This window comes from Corvus hawaiiensis, chromosome 3 (assembly GCF_020740725.1).
Source record: "Corvus hawaiiensis isolate bCorHaw1 chromosome 3, bCorHaw1.pri.cur, whole genome shotgun sequence".
Lineage (NCBI taxonomy): Eukaryota > Metazoa > Chordata > Aves > Passeriformes > Corvidae > Corvus > Corvus hawaiiensis.
Genome location: NC_063215.1, coordinates 25,513,289 through 25,527,126, shown reverse-complemented (window position 1 = coordinate 25,527,126; position 13,838 = coordinate 25,513,289).

Sequence of the window (13,838 nt, the reverse complement as noted above, 5' to 3'; positions counted from 1 at the left end):
CATGTTTCACTGTGAAATAATGCTTTGAGTCCTGTATGATATGTGATGGTTAATCTGAAATAATCTTAGACAAAACATACTCCTAAATTCAAATGTTTGTGTGCTCTTTCAATTCCCTTTAGCTACCTGAAATGGAAAAACTGTGATGAAGATGGGTTTGAGCTGTCATCATATGTTTGCCAATTATGAGACGTTATGTGCTTACAATTCATTTTGATCAAACAAATACGTTAACATCTAAGTAGCAATCTTAACCTGACTAGTAAATAAATAAGGGTAGTTCAACTCAGGGCAAAAAAAAAATACATAGACTAAGGAGTAATTGAGTAAAAGTGGCTGGGTTAGGAACATGGAAATTGGCAGTTGCCCTTGCCAAGAATTAAACTTGTTTTTAAATGGAGTCATTTATACAGAAAAAAGAAAGTGTTTATAAACTAGAAAATATCTTAAGTTCAGTCATGCTGAACTATTAATATATGGCAAGCTAGAATGAGGCAGACTGTCATAAAAATGTTAGCCACCATAAAAATCTTCTCCAAATGAAGTAAATACTATCCTTTCATTTCTTTATCAAAGCCTAAGGAATTCCTGGATGAAGTAGCCAATATGATTTCAACTGTAACAAGGGGCTTTGATGACTAACATAGGATTTCAGGCTCCTGTGTTGAAAATTGCTCATCAAATAAGCTCTTCTCAACTGTTATTTAAACTGGCTCCAGAGAACCTTATTTTTCCATTTTAAAACTCTATTGTGCCTGTTGCTCTGTGCTTGTGTATACAAGAACCTTGGCCCTTATGTGCACCTTCACACCTAACTCATAAGCCTGATCAACAGCTAGCTTTGAATTCCTCCTCTCACATCCCACATGATGATCAGATCAAAAGGTTCTCAGGTACTTAAGTTCTCTGTTGGCTCTAATCCTCTCAACTACATTTCAGACATTTCGGTTTTATTTACTGTGATTTGCAGTGAAATGATAGAAAAATGCTCCCAATTTAACGTGCTTTAATCAGCTTCAGTTCAGGCTCTTAACAAACAGCACAAATCTCAACAGAGACATGAGCAGAGCTCACCAGAGGAGGCTGGTGCACAGGCTGCAGTGAGTAAGGAAGGCTTCCAGTGACCTCAGAAACGTGAAGGGCTGGTGACCTTCTACATCATGAACCAGAATGCAGCATGTCCACACCCACAGGAAGAGCAACAAATGCAAGGTTATGTCCAGTTGTTATTATGCATATCCTACTAGTAGGCAGCAATAAAAGAACAGGGGAGCTGGAAGACAAGTAAACAATAGCACTTAGATTTTGATCAATAACCTCCAAATTGGCAGTTACATTAGGCATTTAGTTCCTGTATTATTCACAGTAGAAGCAGTTTTTTCATGAAGGAGGGTTGTAATGAATCATGGTCTGAGTTTGGGAAACTACTGCCTATGTCAAAAGTAACACAGAGTGAGAGACAAAAGGATTAGTGAGAAATACAAAAACAAGTGATTGAGATGTGATAAGAATAGAAGTATTCCTTAAGGGCTAGTTTATAGGAAAATAACATAATAGCTTCCTCTGTAGTCTCACTTACCCCTTACTGAATGTGCACATACATACTGTTTTAATGTACCTTCTCAACAATGTAGTTTTCACGGACAGAATTTTGTTCTTTTCCTTGTCATCCTGCAGTTTCCTGATAAAATCTGCTCTTCCTAAAAAAAAAATTCATTCTTCTTTCTTCTGTTTTTTCATTACTATTGCAAAATGCTCCGCCATAGCCTAATAAAGTGCAAAAATAGCTCCACAGAATGTCTGTAAGTTTTGATTTTAATTAATTTCAAATTGAGCATTGCAGAAAGCCAGATACAACAAACAATGTATAATAATCAAGAATATTTATGGTAAGAAGTACCTGAGTGACTATGAGTTTGACTGAATTGTTCTTACTCCATTGCCAGGTAGAAAATAGCACAGCGGAGGGGATCATGTTTCAGCAGACACGCAGGAGTCACGCTATCCATAGAAGAAGCCTTGAGAGGTTTCTGAAAATGCCTGGCAGTAAGGGTGATCTTGGCTTTGAGAATGGAAATATGAATATAGGGAGAAAGGAGATTCATACAACATTTAATTCTATGTAGTGTAAAATTAAATTCTAGTTCAGTGTTACTATTCTTAACAGCAACTGGAAACTGTTTTGATAGTGCATTCTGGACATGTATTAACCAGGATGCTGAGAAATGCAGGTGAGTGACTGGCAACTTTGAGGAGAGCTGTCACAGTGGAACTGAGGAGATTATTCCAATGAATTTCTGGCATCACAATAAATGGAAATACAGATGAAAATACAAATAATCCATGTGGAGTTTAAAATATCCAGACAGCAAATGCAACACAAAAATGAATTATATAGCATATTTATTGAAAATGAAGGATTAAAAATAAAATTAGATGAAAGTGATGATTTATTTAATAAGAAAAAGTTATTTATGCATAGAACTAAACACATTTGTCCAGAATATGCTGATGCTCATACTTGGAAAATAGCTCTTCTTCAAGTTAAGATTAGTTATTAGGAGGAGAAATAAAGATGTTAATGCAGGAAAGGTTGTCATGAATTAAGGTCAGTATTTTTCTATATTTGGACATTTATTGTGTATTTACAGTGGACAACTTTATACTTCAGATATTGTACCGTGATTGTGTTGTAATATCTGATGTTGAATGACTTTTAGTGCTGGTAAACTTATTTAAGTGTGAATTCATATGTACTACAGTCTGCATTTAACATTCTTAAATAAAAAGTATGTTACAATCAATACTAATCTCATAGCTTATCCTTCATTATTTCCTCCATCACCCCACAAAGTTTTGGCTAAGCCTTGTCAATGGTTCATGAAACAGCAGATACAGTTCCATCTGTTCCTTTTTCTCCAGAAGGAAAGTTGTTTACTTTTTATATTGCTTGGTTTTGTAGGATTTTATAGGAATAGTTCAGGGATTTAAAAAACAAGCAAACAAATAAAGCTGACAAACAAATACCTGATATGTCTTAGCAGGAAAATTTAAGACTGAAGAGGCATGCATTGCATCTGAAATGCAAATTGCTAAACATGCAATGGTTATTATTTTCTGTCAAAAATAATTTTACACTTCCTGGAGTGACCTACAAAAAATTCCTTCTCTTGGAGACTCACGTTACCCTTAGGCAGAGAGTTGGACTTCAGTACACATAAATTCATAAGAGCATTGTCTTGAACAACGAATCACACAGCTTTTTTGGTACCAGTTGGATCTTTTTTGAATGAAAGGTGTTCTTTCAATAATGTCAGAATTTTATTTTTCCATGAATTTAATTGATTCTACCTGCTTTGTGCATTGTGTAATGAACTGCCAAACTTCCCGATAAGATTTCAGCAACAGTAATGAAAGTAATAAATTATTTTATCATAATAGAAAAATACTTACAAAGAAATCAGAAATACATGCAGAAAATAAAAAGGACTATCAAAATAATTTTATTGACATCATGTGAAAACCAGAACTTTCAATCTTTTGAACTATTTTATGCAATAAACTCTTATAATTAAAGTTGCCTACAGGGATAAACCATACCAAAACAGTGATTGGAAAGTGAGGTACTTTAAATGTGAGGAATGTAAAAAAAAAAGGCTTCCTGTGCAAATTTCAATCTGCCTTTTTTATGTATCCACATCATCAGATAGCTTTTAATTGCATGATTGTATCAGTATTGTTTCTTCACATTTGGAAATCCTGCCTTATTCAGTAAAGGGGTAGTTATTCCATATTTCTTCTTCCTCCAGTATTTGATATCAGATCTTACTCAACATCCAACAGGCAGATCCTGCATCAAATTTAAAATTATCTAATATCTTCATAGATGATTATGCTGTGCTCTTGCCATGGCATGTAAGTGCTTCATAAAATTACTTAATCTGTGGTTCCCTACAAAATTAAGTGCCACTATTATCCTCATTTTATAACTGAGAAATTGAGACACATAAAGATTAAGGTCAGAATTGTCAAAAACATTCCCTAATTTTGGTTGCTGAGCATGAGATGTTTCATGCTTCATTTTCAAAGCACATAATACTTTTATCACGCTTTTTATCTTCAAAGCACAGCGCTAAACAACTTGAAGTTGATCAACTTTAAGAACAGTATTGTAGTTGTGTCCCTGCCTGGAGAGACTGTGATTGGGTGTTTAGCAAATGGATTTATTAGCTCTCTATCTGAGAGATGGGGTACACTGAGTGTTGCAAATAGGCCTTGCCAGAAGAGGAAAATGGTGCTTTGCTGCAGTTTTAGGCTTTGGAAGGGACCATGCTCTGATACTTTAGGGCACACATTTGTATGGAGTGGATTATAGAGATAATAAGGAGTACCACTTGAGCTGAAATGTCCACATGATGCTATGCATGTTTGGAAATGCAAGTACAATTCCTGTGCTGTCAGGTAAGTGGTGTCTTTATATCAGCATGGTGACACACCTTTACTAACAAGCCCCAGTTTTCAGAGGGATGAATTAGCTCACACACAGTAACTTAATGGCAATAGTTACCTTGTTTGGGAGCCAGCTCACTTGTCTCACTCTGCAAACAGGGTAGGCTGCCCACAGAAATATATGTGTCTGCTTACCCTAATCATGACTGATGCCACTCTGTTTACCCGTTTTGTTGCAACAGAGCATTTGTATTCCTGCCTCCTAGTTTTCCATCAGTCCCAGAAATCATGCCCCTTTCTACCCTTACAGGTGCTCAGAGTCCTATCAAGGTTATCTTCTCTCAGTATGACTTAGGTCCTTTCTGTTTGGTGTTTAGCGCATCAGTAGTGAGACCAGAAACTGTGCATAGGATAGACAAAAAATGGTCTCAGGCATTTTGCAAAGTAACTCTGGTATTTGAAAATCCATTTATTTCTGTGAATCAAAAACAAGGCTTCTTATTCCTTATAAATGACTCTTGGAGAGCAATTTTCTTGCAACTCTAATTTTTTTTAGTGGATATGTGTCCCAGGTCAAGCTCCTTACATACGTCCTGTGTACAGCTCCATCTTATGCAATAATCTCATCTCCTTTCTTGAGGTCTGCCCAAAATCTAGGATTTGTAGATAGATACTTGCCGGCATGTTTTAAGTGCTCAGTAGTAAAGTGTAGTCACACTAAAGAATGGGAAATCTACTAATGAAAGGGGGAAAAAAAGCCAACTTTTTAAAACTTTTTTTTTTAATTGAAGCAGTATTTTGGGAAATTCCTGCTAAGGAAATGCGCAGGTAAATGGAGAATCCTTTCTGAATAAATTAGTATGGAACTTAATGACAATGCCTATGTTTTAATGTTTTTGGGACTTTTAATGGAAACCAAAGTAACTGATCTTAAAGAAGACGATCTGTTGATAACTACTGTCCAACTAATCTTACCTTGAGACAGACATTCTTAATCATGCTAGCACATGAACAGACTCAATTATTTTAGATGTTACACCTTACTGCTGTAGAAGACACTGATACCTCTTTGCAGCTTTTAAAATTTTCCCGGAAGCAGTCTTCTCTATAGCAGATCTGTTCACAGGAAAGATTTTATTACAAGGTAAAGTGATAGCAACATATTCTGGCAACTGAAAACACCAAGAAAAAAATTATCTCTTGAATTCAGGAATTGAATACAAGCTTAAGTATTTTCATTCAGTTATTAGCTTCTTTATTTCCTTTCAAGATAAGCAGTAAGAAGCCCTGCATCTTCTTACTGTGGTACTTTAAAAAAATGGTTTATCACTTTCAGGTGTTACTAGTTTTACTTTCCTTTATTTCCCTTACATTTCTTTTGCTTAGAATTCTGTACTAGTAGCTGTATTAAATCTGTGTCTGTCATTCTTACATCTTGCCATTCCGTATGTTTATTTTACATCTTTAAAGGTCTTTTAGATGGATAAATGTGCATTTTGTGACTTTTTTCCATATTTTTATTTCACTCACACTTCCCATTAAATTTTGTAGATATTTAGCATGTTTATCAATGACTTAAACTTTCTTGCAATTTCTTATTCTTTCTATCTTTGTAACATAGCATTGTGTTCCTGCATAAAATAATCCTAGTTTTATTTGTTTCTTCTCCAAATAATTTGACTAAATGGTGCTTTTGACAGCTTACCAGGACAGGGGCTATATTGAAACATACCACCTCAGGAAAAGCAGGATGAAGGACTTTGCTGCCTTCTTTCAAGGATGGTTCTTTTTAATAAAAGGGAATGTCATACTACATATTAGACACATAATAACAAGTCTATTTCTTGTACCCTATTTAAAACACCAGAATAATTTTGTGCGATTGGTGACTGTTGAATCTTTTGCAGGCAACAGATGCTTTGCCATGGTCAGAAACATTAATTGTGTCCAGGTTGTTGACGTATAGGACATGCTGGAACTTGGAGTTCATTTCTGGAATATGAGGCTGTTGGAACTTAACATTGACATATTCTTACTCATTTTGCCAAAGAAGAGTAATTTGTAAACAAGATAGAACTTGGAAAAATATTTAGAGCTACTGGAGCCACCCCTGTGCAGTGGATTGTCCTGGAGATCTGGGCTGATTATCACAATCCAAGCCTTTCAACAGGGCTTTAGTAAAAATGATGAAGATTTAATTTCTGTGTGAATTTCTTTCTTTGTCAGCTGCTTTAAATTCCTGCACTTGGGTCTGGTCTCTGAGATATACTGTGGCACAGGTTTTTGTAGTTAAAATAAGACTGTACAGGTCTATAGCTGTACAATACCATTACATTCTTAATATGTTGACAGAAAGCTTATTTTACCTCCAACTGCCAAGCACAGGCTTGTTGAAACATTTTGTATTGCCAGCAAGTTTGGTCATTCAGCACCAGTATCAAGCTTTCTGCTTGGCTGCTTCTAATAACATAATTCATTAACAGCAATTGACGATCTCCATCAGTGAGTAAACTGAGCCTGTATGTTAGTGTCAGCAGATAGCCAGCTGGTACTATATTCAGCCACAGACTTTGCCAATTATCCATATAGCCTTTGTCCTATTGTGAAATGAACACTTTGGGAATTCAGGAGTTTTGGAAAATGGTTCAAAATCTCAGTGCACATTAAAAAGAAACTTGTATTTTATCCCACTTTGGGCAGATATTTTGATTTACACCAGTACTGGTAAAAGCTGAAATAGGGCTGCAATAAAAAGGAACTTCAAATATTATATGAATGTTTTACATTTATTCAAAGATTTTTTTTCTGGTGGTTTTGCAGTGCTGAAGTGCTGCTATTTTTTGTTTTGAAAATATAAAATTTTGATATCTTTTTTGTTTTCTCAGTTCTTACAAGGTCCCAAGGATATAAAGACATTACCTGCCTAAGCAAGGTGAACATTCCCGTTAACTTCAAATTAAATCAAGGCAAATAAGAGCTGGTTTTAAGTGCAGAGATTTGTGAAACTTTGCTTTAGTTGACTATGATGATATAGAAATGAAAAGACACTAGTATTTGATAAATAGACCCCATGGTGTATGGAATTTAATTCACCATAAGTTATCATTTGTCTCCCTGTAGCTGGTATCAAATCGGTGCACCATGTCTTGTGGCTGCCTGCCCATTCATCCTCTGCAGTGTGATTGTGTACCCCTGTGTGACCCAGGACGAGTCTGTCTAGTTCAGGGATGTGGTCATGCATGGCTGAGATTAGGAATGGTGAAATCAAAGCCTTGGCTTGTGCTCTCTTGTGTAAATACTGAGTAGCCTTAAATTCCATTTTGCCCAACATTGCAAACTAAGAAACAAGCTTAATTTGAGATGGAAGAAACAGCTCTAAATTGGCAGTCTGTTTAAGCTCAAGGATATTAATCAAAGCATAAAGTATTTGAAGGGCAAATTGTCCAAAGGCTGTTAGATGTCTTTGGGAGTTTAGAACCATTTTTATAAATGGTGGTAAAAGTGATAAGAAGTGCTCTTTGCTGACCCTTTGATGGGATGTGAAAAGACATATTGTTTTAGATATAATAGATGAGTGAGATTTCATATATCTACAAACGTAAATCTGTGACTGCTTCGATGACAGAGTGAGGCTAAAAGACTTTTAGTTTTAAATTGTCAGTAACGCACTTGGCCTTCACTGCTTGTATTAGGCTGAAATTGTGTTTGGATGTTACTAATCCATTAAGAAATAAGTTTAATTTGCAAGTGAAATTTGTATGAGTAAAGAACAGGGAATTAATACTTCTGGCAGACAGTGTTTCCCAGTTGACATTGCTGTTTGATGGAATTATGTAAAGCTGGCAAAGACAACACTTGGCGTAGCTTTTCTCTGAAATCAGAAAACAACTAGCTACCATTTTTCTTGGGCTCTGAAATGACCATCCATGCTTTCTATGTTTTGTGCTTTCAGTAGTATGAAATAAGCCAGAAGAAAAATCTCTATTAAATGTTTCTAGACAAAGAATGAAATTCCCTACAAATCCATATTTTTAATATTACAGGTCAAGGAGGAAGGTAGATGCTCATCAAAGTCATAGACATAGATGGCTGACTGTAATAAGGTCCCTATAAACTATGATTGCAAAAGACTGGCAATGTAAATGGAATATTTTTATTTGAAGTTGTGTAATTTAATCCACTGATCAAACTAAAATAATAAATTATTTGGAATACTAGCTGAGATCGATTGAACACTAATAATCTCAGCATCAATGTCAGATCAATCTCATTGCAGTTAGGTCATATAATATAAATGACTGGTTTGGTTTGGTTTTCAGTATGCAGGGATTTGCAACTTCAGTCTAACATCTATGGAATGGCCTAATTCTTCCTCTGCTTCTTTTTTTTTTTTTTTGATGAACCTTAACTGCTGTTTGACAGGCTGCAGTCTCAGGAGTGCCTGTCACTGTTGCACTGAGATCACTTCACCAGGCTCATGGGTGAGTTAGTCCCCGAATCATTTGTACTTCCTCCAGAGGTGGACCTGACATGCACCCTCTGAAGGCTGGCTGCAGACTCAAAAGCCCTATCTAAGCTAGTTTTAAATGGATGAGATGGGGATTGGCACTCAGGTCCTCACAGTGCAGTGCAGCAGAGTGAAGCAGTGTGTGTTTGTTGATTTCTAAACTATTTGTTCAGCTTTCCTGGTGGATTTTGCAGCCTTGCTCAGGTATGTTGGCACCATCTGCAGTCACAGAAAAACCAACAGTGTAAATATATTCCCAACCTGAAATTCTGTCCTGCAGCCACTAATGCCAGGTAGGCAACAGGGTAATAATTCGTGTACAAACAACTGGAGGTTTAACTTCGGTAACTTCAGTTGAATACTAACAATTTCATAGTAGTGAACAAGGGCTTCCAGGACATATTACACTTTTTATGAGACATTGTATAAGTCACTCCAATCAGGAAAATTCAACTTATATAGAAACATTAAAATATTTTAGAGCAGCCCTATAGTCAAACATAGACAGTAATAAAGATTTAAAATGCCTTCACTGATGTGTTGAAGACCTTGCTGCCTCCAAAAACACAGAAATCCTCATCTTAAAAAATACCAAAAGTTTGGAGTAAAGTTAAGCACACTGATAATAGAATTAAGCTGAAAATTACTAAATTGAAATTACAGTCTTTTGACTGAGATATAATTTCATCTATTTTAATAGTTTTTCTAACAGTAACTTGGCAAATGGCTACTTTTATAACAATTGTTCTGTATTTGAAAGAGGAAACATGACATTCTCATATATTATTAAAATAGAACCTGGGTTAAATGGAAATTGCATACCAAGTAAACAAATATTATCTTTCAAGTTCTTTTATTTTAAATCCTCTGTATTCACAAATTTTTCCGTCAATTGTATTATATAGGCCTTCTTCATATACCTATAACTGCCCTTAAAATCTAAAAGCCATAAGGTTCAACTAAAAATTAACCTGAGAATTGCAGAACTGTACAGTAGTTAAAATAAATAGACCCGGACTCTGTGATACCAATAAGCCTCATTGAACTCTTGGTTCATAAACAGGGGTACAAAAACAGTCAAAACCACTGAATTCTGACAGTAGGTGACCTCTACTGAAATCACAGGTCTTATGATGTTGCTACATTAGCAAGAACATTTTAACAGCATGTTAAAGTGAACACTGTTTTGCTATGGACAGCATAATTTTATTTATAAGCCTTTTATGCAGCTTTTAATCCACATGCTGCTCCAGATACTAACCCAATGACATGACACTACTTGAGCAAGATGATGCAATGCTAGTCAAATCTTCTGGCAGAGCACAGAGAAGAGATGGGTAATAAGAGATGGTAAAACACTACTTAAAAGAAACCTATAAATTTCTGTTCTCAGGCATTTACATGAAACCTGTTGAACATGCAGGATGACAGAGCAGGCTGCAGTGCCCATGGTTTATAGATGTATTTGCCATTTTTAGTACTGTAGCCACTATCGCTGAAAAGATACCACAAAACCTTCAAGAAATTATTTGCTCAAAGAAGAGTAACTGTCTGAATCTGAAATTGTCCTCATTTTTTAACTTTTATTAGTGCAATTTTTAGAAATGTTAGAATGAAATCACTGCCTTCCTATCTTCTAGAACCAAACTCTTCACTGTTGTCAGTCATTAGACCAATTTTGCAATTTCTGGAAGAGATATCTCATGGTTCTGCATCTTTAACTTGCTTGGAGATGGAGTTATCTGCCACATATCTTTTCCTGATCTCCAAATAGATATTATGGACATATTCAAACCTTCCAAACAAGCAGTGAGGCTGTCCAATGGAACCAGTATCTGACACAGGTTAAAATAAGAGCCCTTTTGCTCCTGGAGTAATTCCTCCCAATGTCTACTGCCTCAATTCTTATTCAGGCCAGTTAAACAGAATTTAGCCACCATCACTTCTAAGCCTGCCAAACTGCAACAAATCTGGGATAGGAGAGAGAATGAGGATGTGATGTTATCTCCCTTGCTGCTGGTGTTGTGGTAATTGAGCCGATGCACATAATGAAGGGAAGTAGCGGCTTGACAGTAGTTGTAATCAGTGTGATAGACAGCCCACTACAATTGCTAGAAAAGTTCTAAAGCTGGGGAAGATATAGCAACAGTATAGAATACCAACACCTTCAACATGCTTCTTTTCAGTGCATGAAAGGCATACACCAGACTGATCCCATTTTAAGCCCTCCCTGTAGCAAAATGTCTGGAAATGAGCCAAGGGTCCGAAGGGCTGGAACAACTAACAATCTACCTTCACCTTACCTGTGCAAACTCATCCAGCAGGATAATTTTATTTGGTAGTGAGTCAGCAGGACAGTGACATTGAGGATAGTGCTGTATTTGTATGTCTTGGAGAGAAGTGCAAACCCAGGTCAAGTGTGAGAGGATTTATTAGATTAATTATACACTGTACATATTGATCAAGACCCATGAAATATGTCAGAGTGTGAGAAGCTGACCATCTCTATTTACACTTTATTTTCCTTTTTCTGGGAGCCACAAAATACGTATTTTAAATGAGGCAGGAGTCTTTTGGGAGGGATATTACCTTTTCATGCAATCTCATTCTCTATTAGATTGCATGGATACAGTAGATCAGGAAAAATTTTTGCAGTGCGAGATCACCCTGCTGCAAAGAACACATGCACTAACAGTACAAATGGAGCTCTTGGAGTTGTAAGCATCTGATTAAATGCTCCTAGGATTAAAATGTGTAGGTGCTTAGTTGTGGCTATCACACCCCCTTTCAACCATTATATCTACATGTATGTGTCTTTGCTTAGATGGCTGTGTACACCCACATGAATGTGTGCTTGTGTTAACATTCACCACACTCATTTATGTAAGCTTTCAAGTACCTTTTTAGATTTTACTGCATATCCATGCAGCCAGAATGGTGAATTCTTGCTCAAGGTTTCTGCTTCTAGCAGTTGACTTTCCCCACACTTGGGTCCTGTCACTGGTCACCAGAGAGAAGAGCTCAGTGCCTGTCCCTCTGTTTCCCCTCATGAGGAAGTGTATGGGTTGATCCTGGCTGGACACCAAAGCCTCTCTGTCACTCCCCTCTGCAGCTAGAAAGGGGAGAGAAAATATAATGAAGGGTTCATGCTTTGATATAAGGATTGGGACCAAATACTGTCCCAAACACTCACCAAAATACTGTCAGGAGCAAAACAGGCTCAAATTAGAGATACAAATTGAATTTATTACTAACAAAATCAGACCAAGATAATGAGAAGTAAAATAAGACCTTAACCTTGCCCCACCCTTCCCTTCTTCCCAGCTCGACCTCCTCCTCCATCAGCACAGTGAGGCAGGGAATGGGGGTTATGGTCAGTTCATCACAAGTTGTTTCTGCCGCTGCTCAGGGAGAGGAGTCCTTCCCTGACTCCAGTGTGAGGTCCCTCCCACAGGTGATAGACTCTCCAATGTGAGTCCATCCCGCAGGCAATAGTCCCCCCAAAACTGCTGCAGCATGGGTCACTTCCATAGGGTGCGGTCCTTCAAGGACAGGCTGCTCCAGCGTGAGCTCCTCTCTCCATGGGCTTACCACAGGGTCACAGCCTCCTCTCAGGCATCCACCCAATACAAGAAGCTAATACTATGAGGTCTCTCCTCAGTCTCCAAGTCCATTGTTGTGATTTATTACCTGCTGGTATCCTGCCACCAGCTGACCCCCAGAGCAAGATGGGTTTGACTACTAAACCAAAAAGAAAACTCTTACCCAAACATTAATATCTGCAGCCCTGAGTATACATGAAAGCAGTGCCTCTCAAACACCACTCTCTGACTTTATCTCTGCAGTTCTCTAACCACCCAAAGATCTCACAGGATGACACTTACATGTGCTGTGTCATGCTGTGTACCAGCAGTGCACTCCTGTATTTTTTGATGACAGCTAGGTTCTTAGTAATAGCACTAGACTGGAAATAAAGTGGGAAGTGCACACATTAGAGGTCTAAACCTGTAGTTATTTACACACCAAGCTTCAGGACAGCATATAGGCCTACTAATAATCAATGTGATGTCTCCTGTTAGTAAGTTCAGTGTGTATATAAATTGCTGCTCAGTTGAGGGTTGTATCTGATTTAGACTGAAAGTTAATTGGATGTGGATTTTATATGCCTTTATATTAGTGAAATGGAGTGCATATCTATGGGACTATCAGGTAGTGTAAGTGATCTGTGTGTGAAAAGAAGGTGTGGATAAGTTTTGTACACATCAGGGTGTGTTTTTAATTTTATAAGTGTCTGAGTAGAATTTTGCATATCTCATCACCTCGCCCCTGCTTTTATCTTTCTTCTCTTGTTTTTTTTGTTCTTCCCAATCCTTTAATTTTCCTGCTGCTTTTATCTGCTTTGCTTCCTTCCTTCTATCCTGCTAGACATCTTTTCTGCTTTCATCTATGAGGTCCTCTTCTCTCTCACTCTGCTGTCCTCAAACATATATCTCCAAACTAACTCTCTTCTTTCTAATCCACAGTACTAATCTCACACCTTTACTTAGTTTGGCCTTTAATCCTATGTTTTCATATGCTGCAATAGAGCTGTAGGTTCTTTGAGGCAAGGAAAACATGTGACATGTTAGTGCAGTACTGCTCACAATCCGCTACAAATACTTTGGAAAAACTGCAACAAAGTGCAAATTGATCCTGCACTTTTTATTTTTGGTATTTTAATCTTGTACTTGTCTGTTCTGTTTCTTAAGATCATGTGCTCTGAACTCGTATAGTTATTTTTAAAACCAACTGTTACTCAAGAAACTACTCAGATGTTAGTAGATGAGGAAGACAGCTCATTTTTGTTTCTGTCAGAAACACTGTATTTCTGTTAAAAAAATTA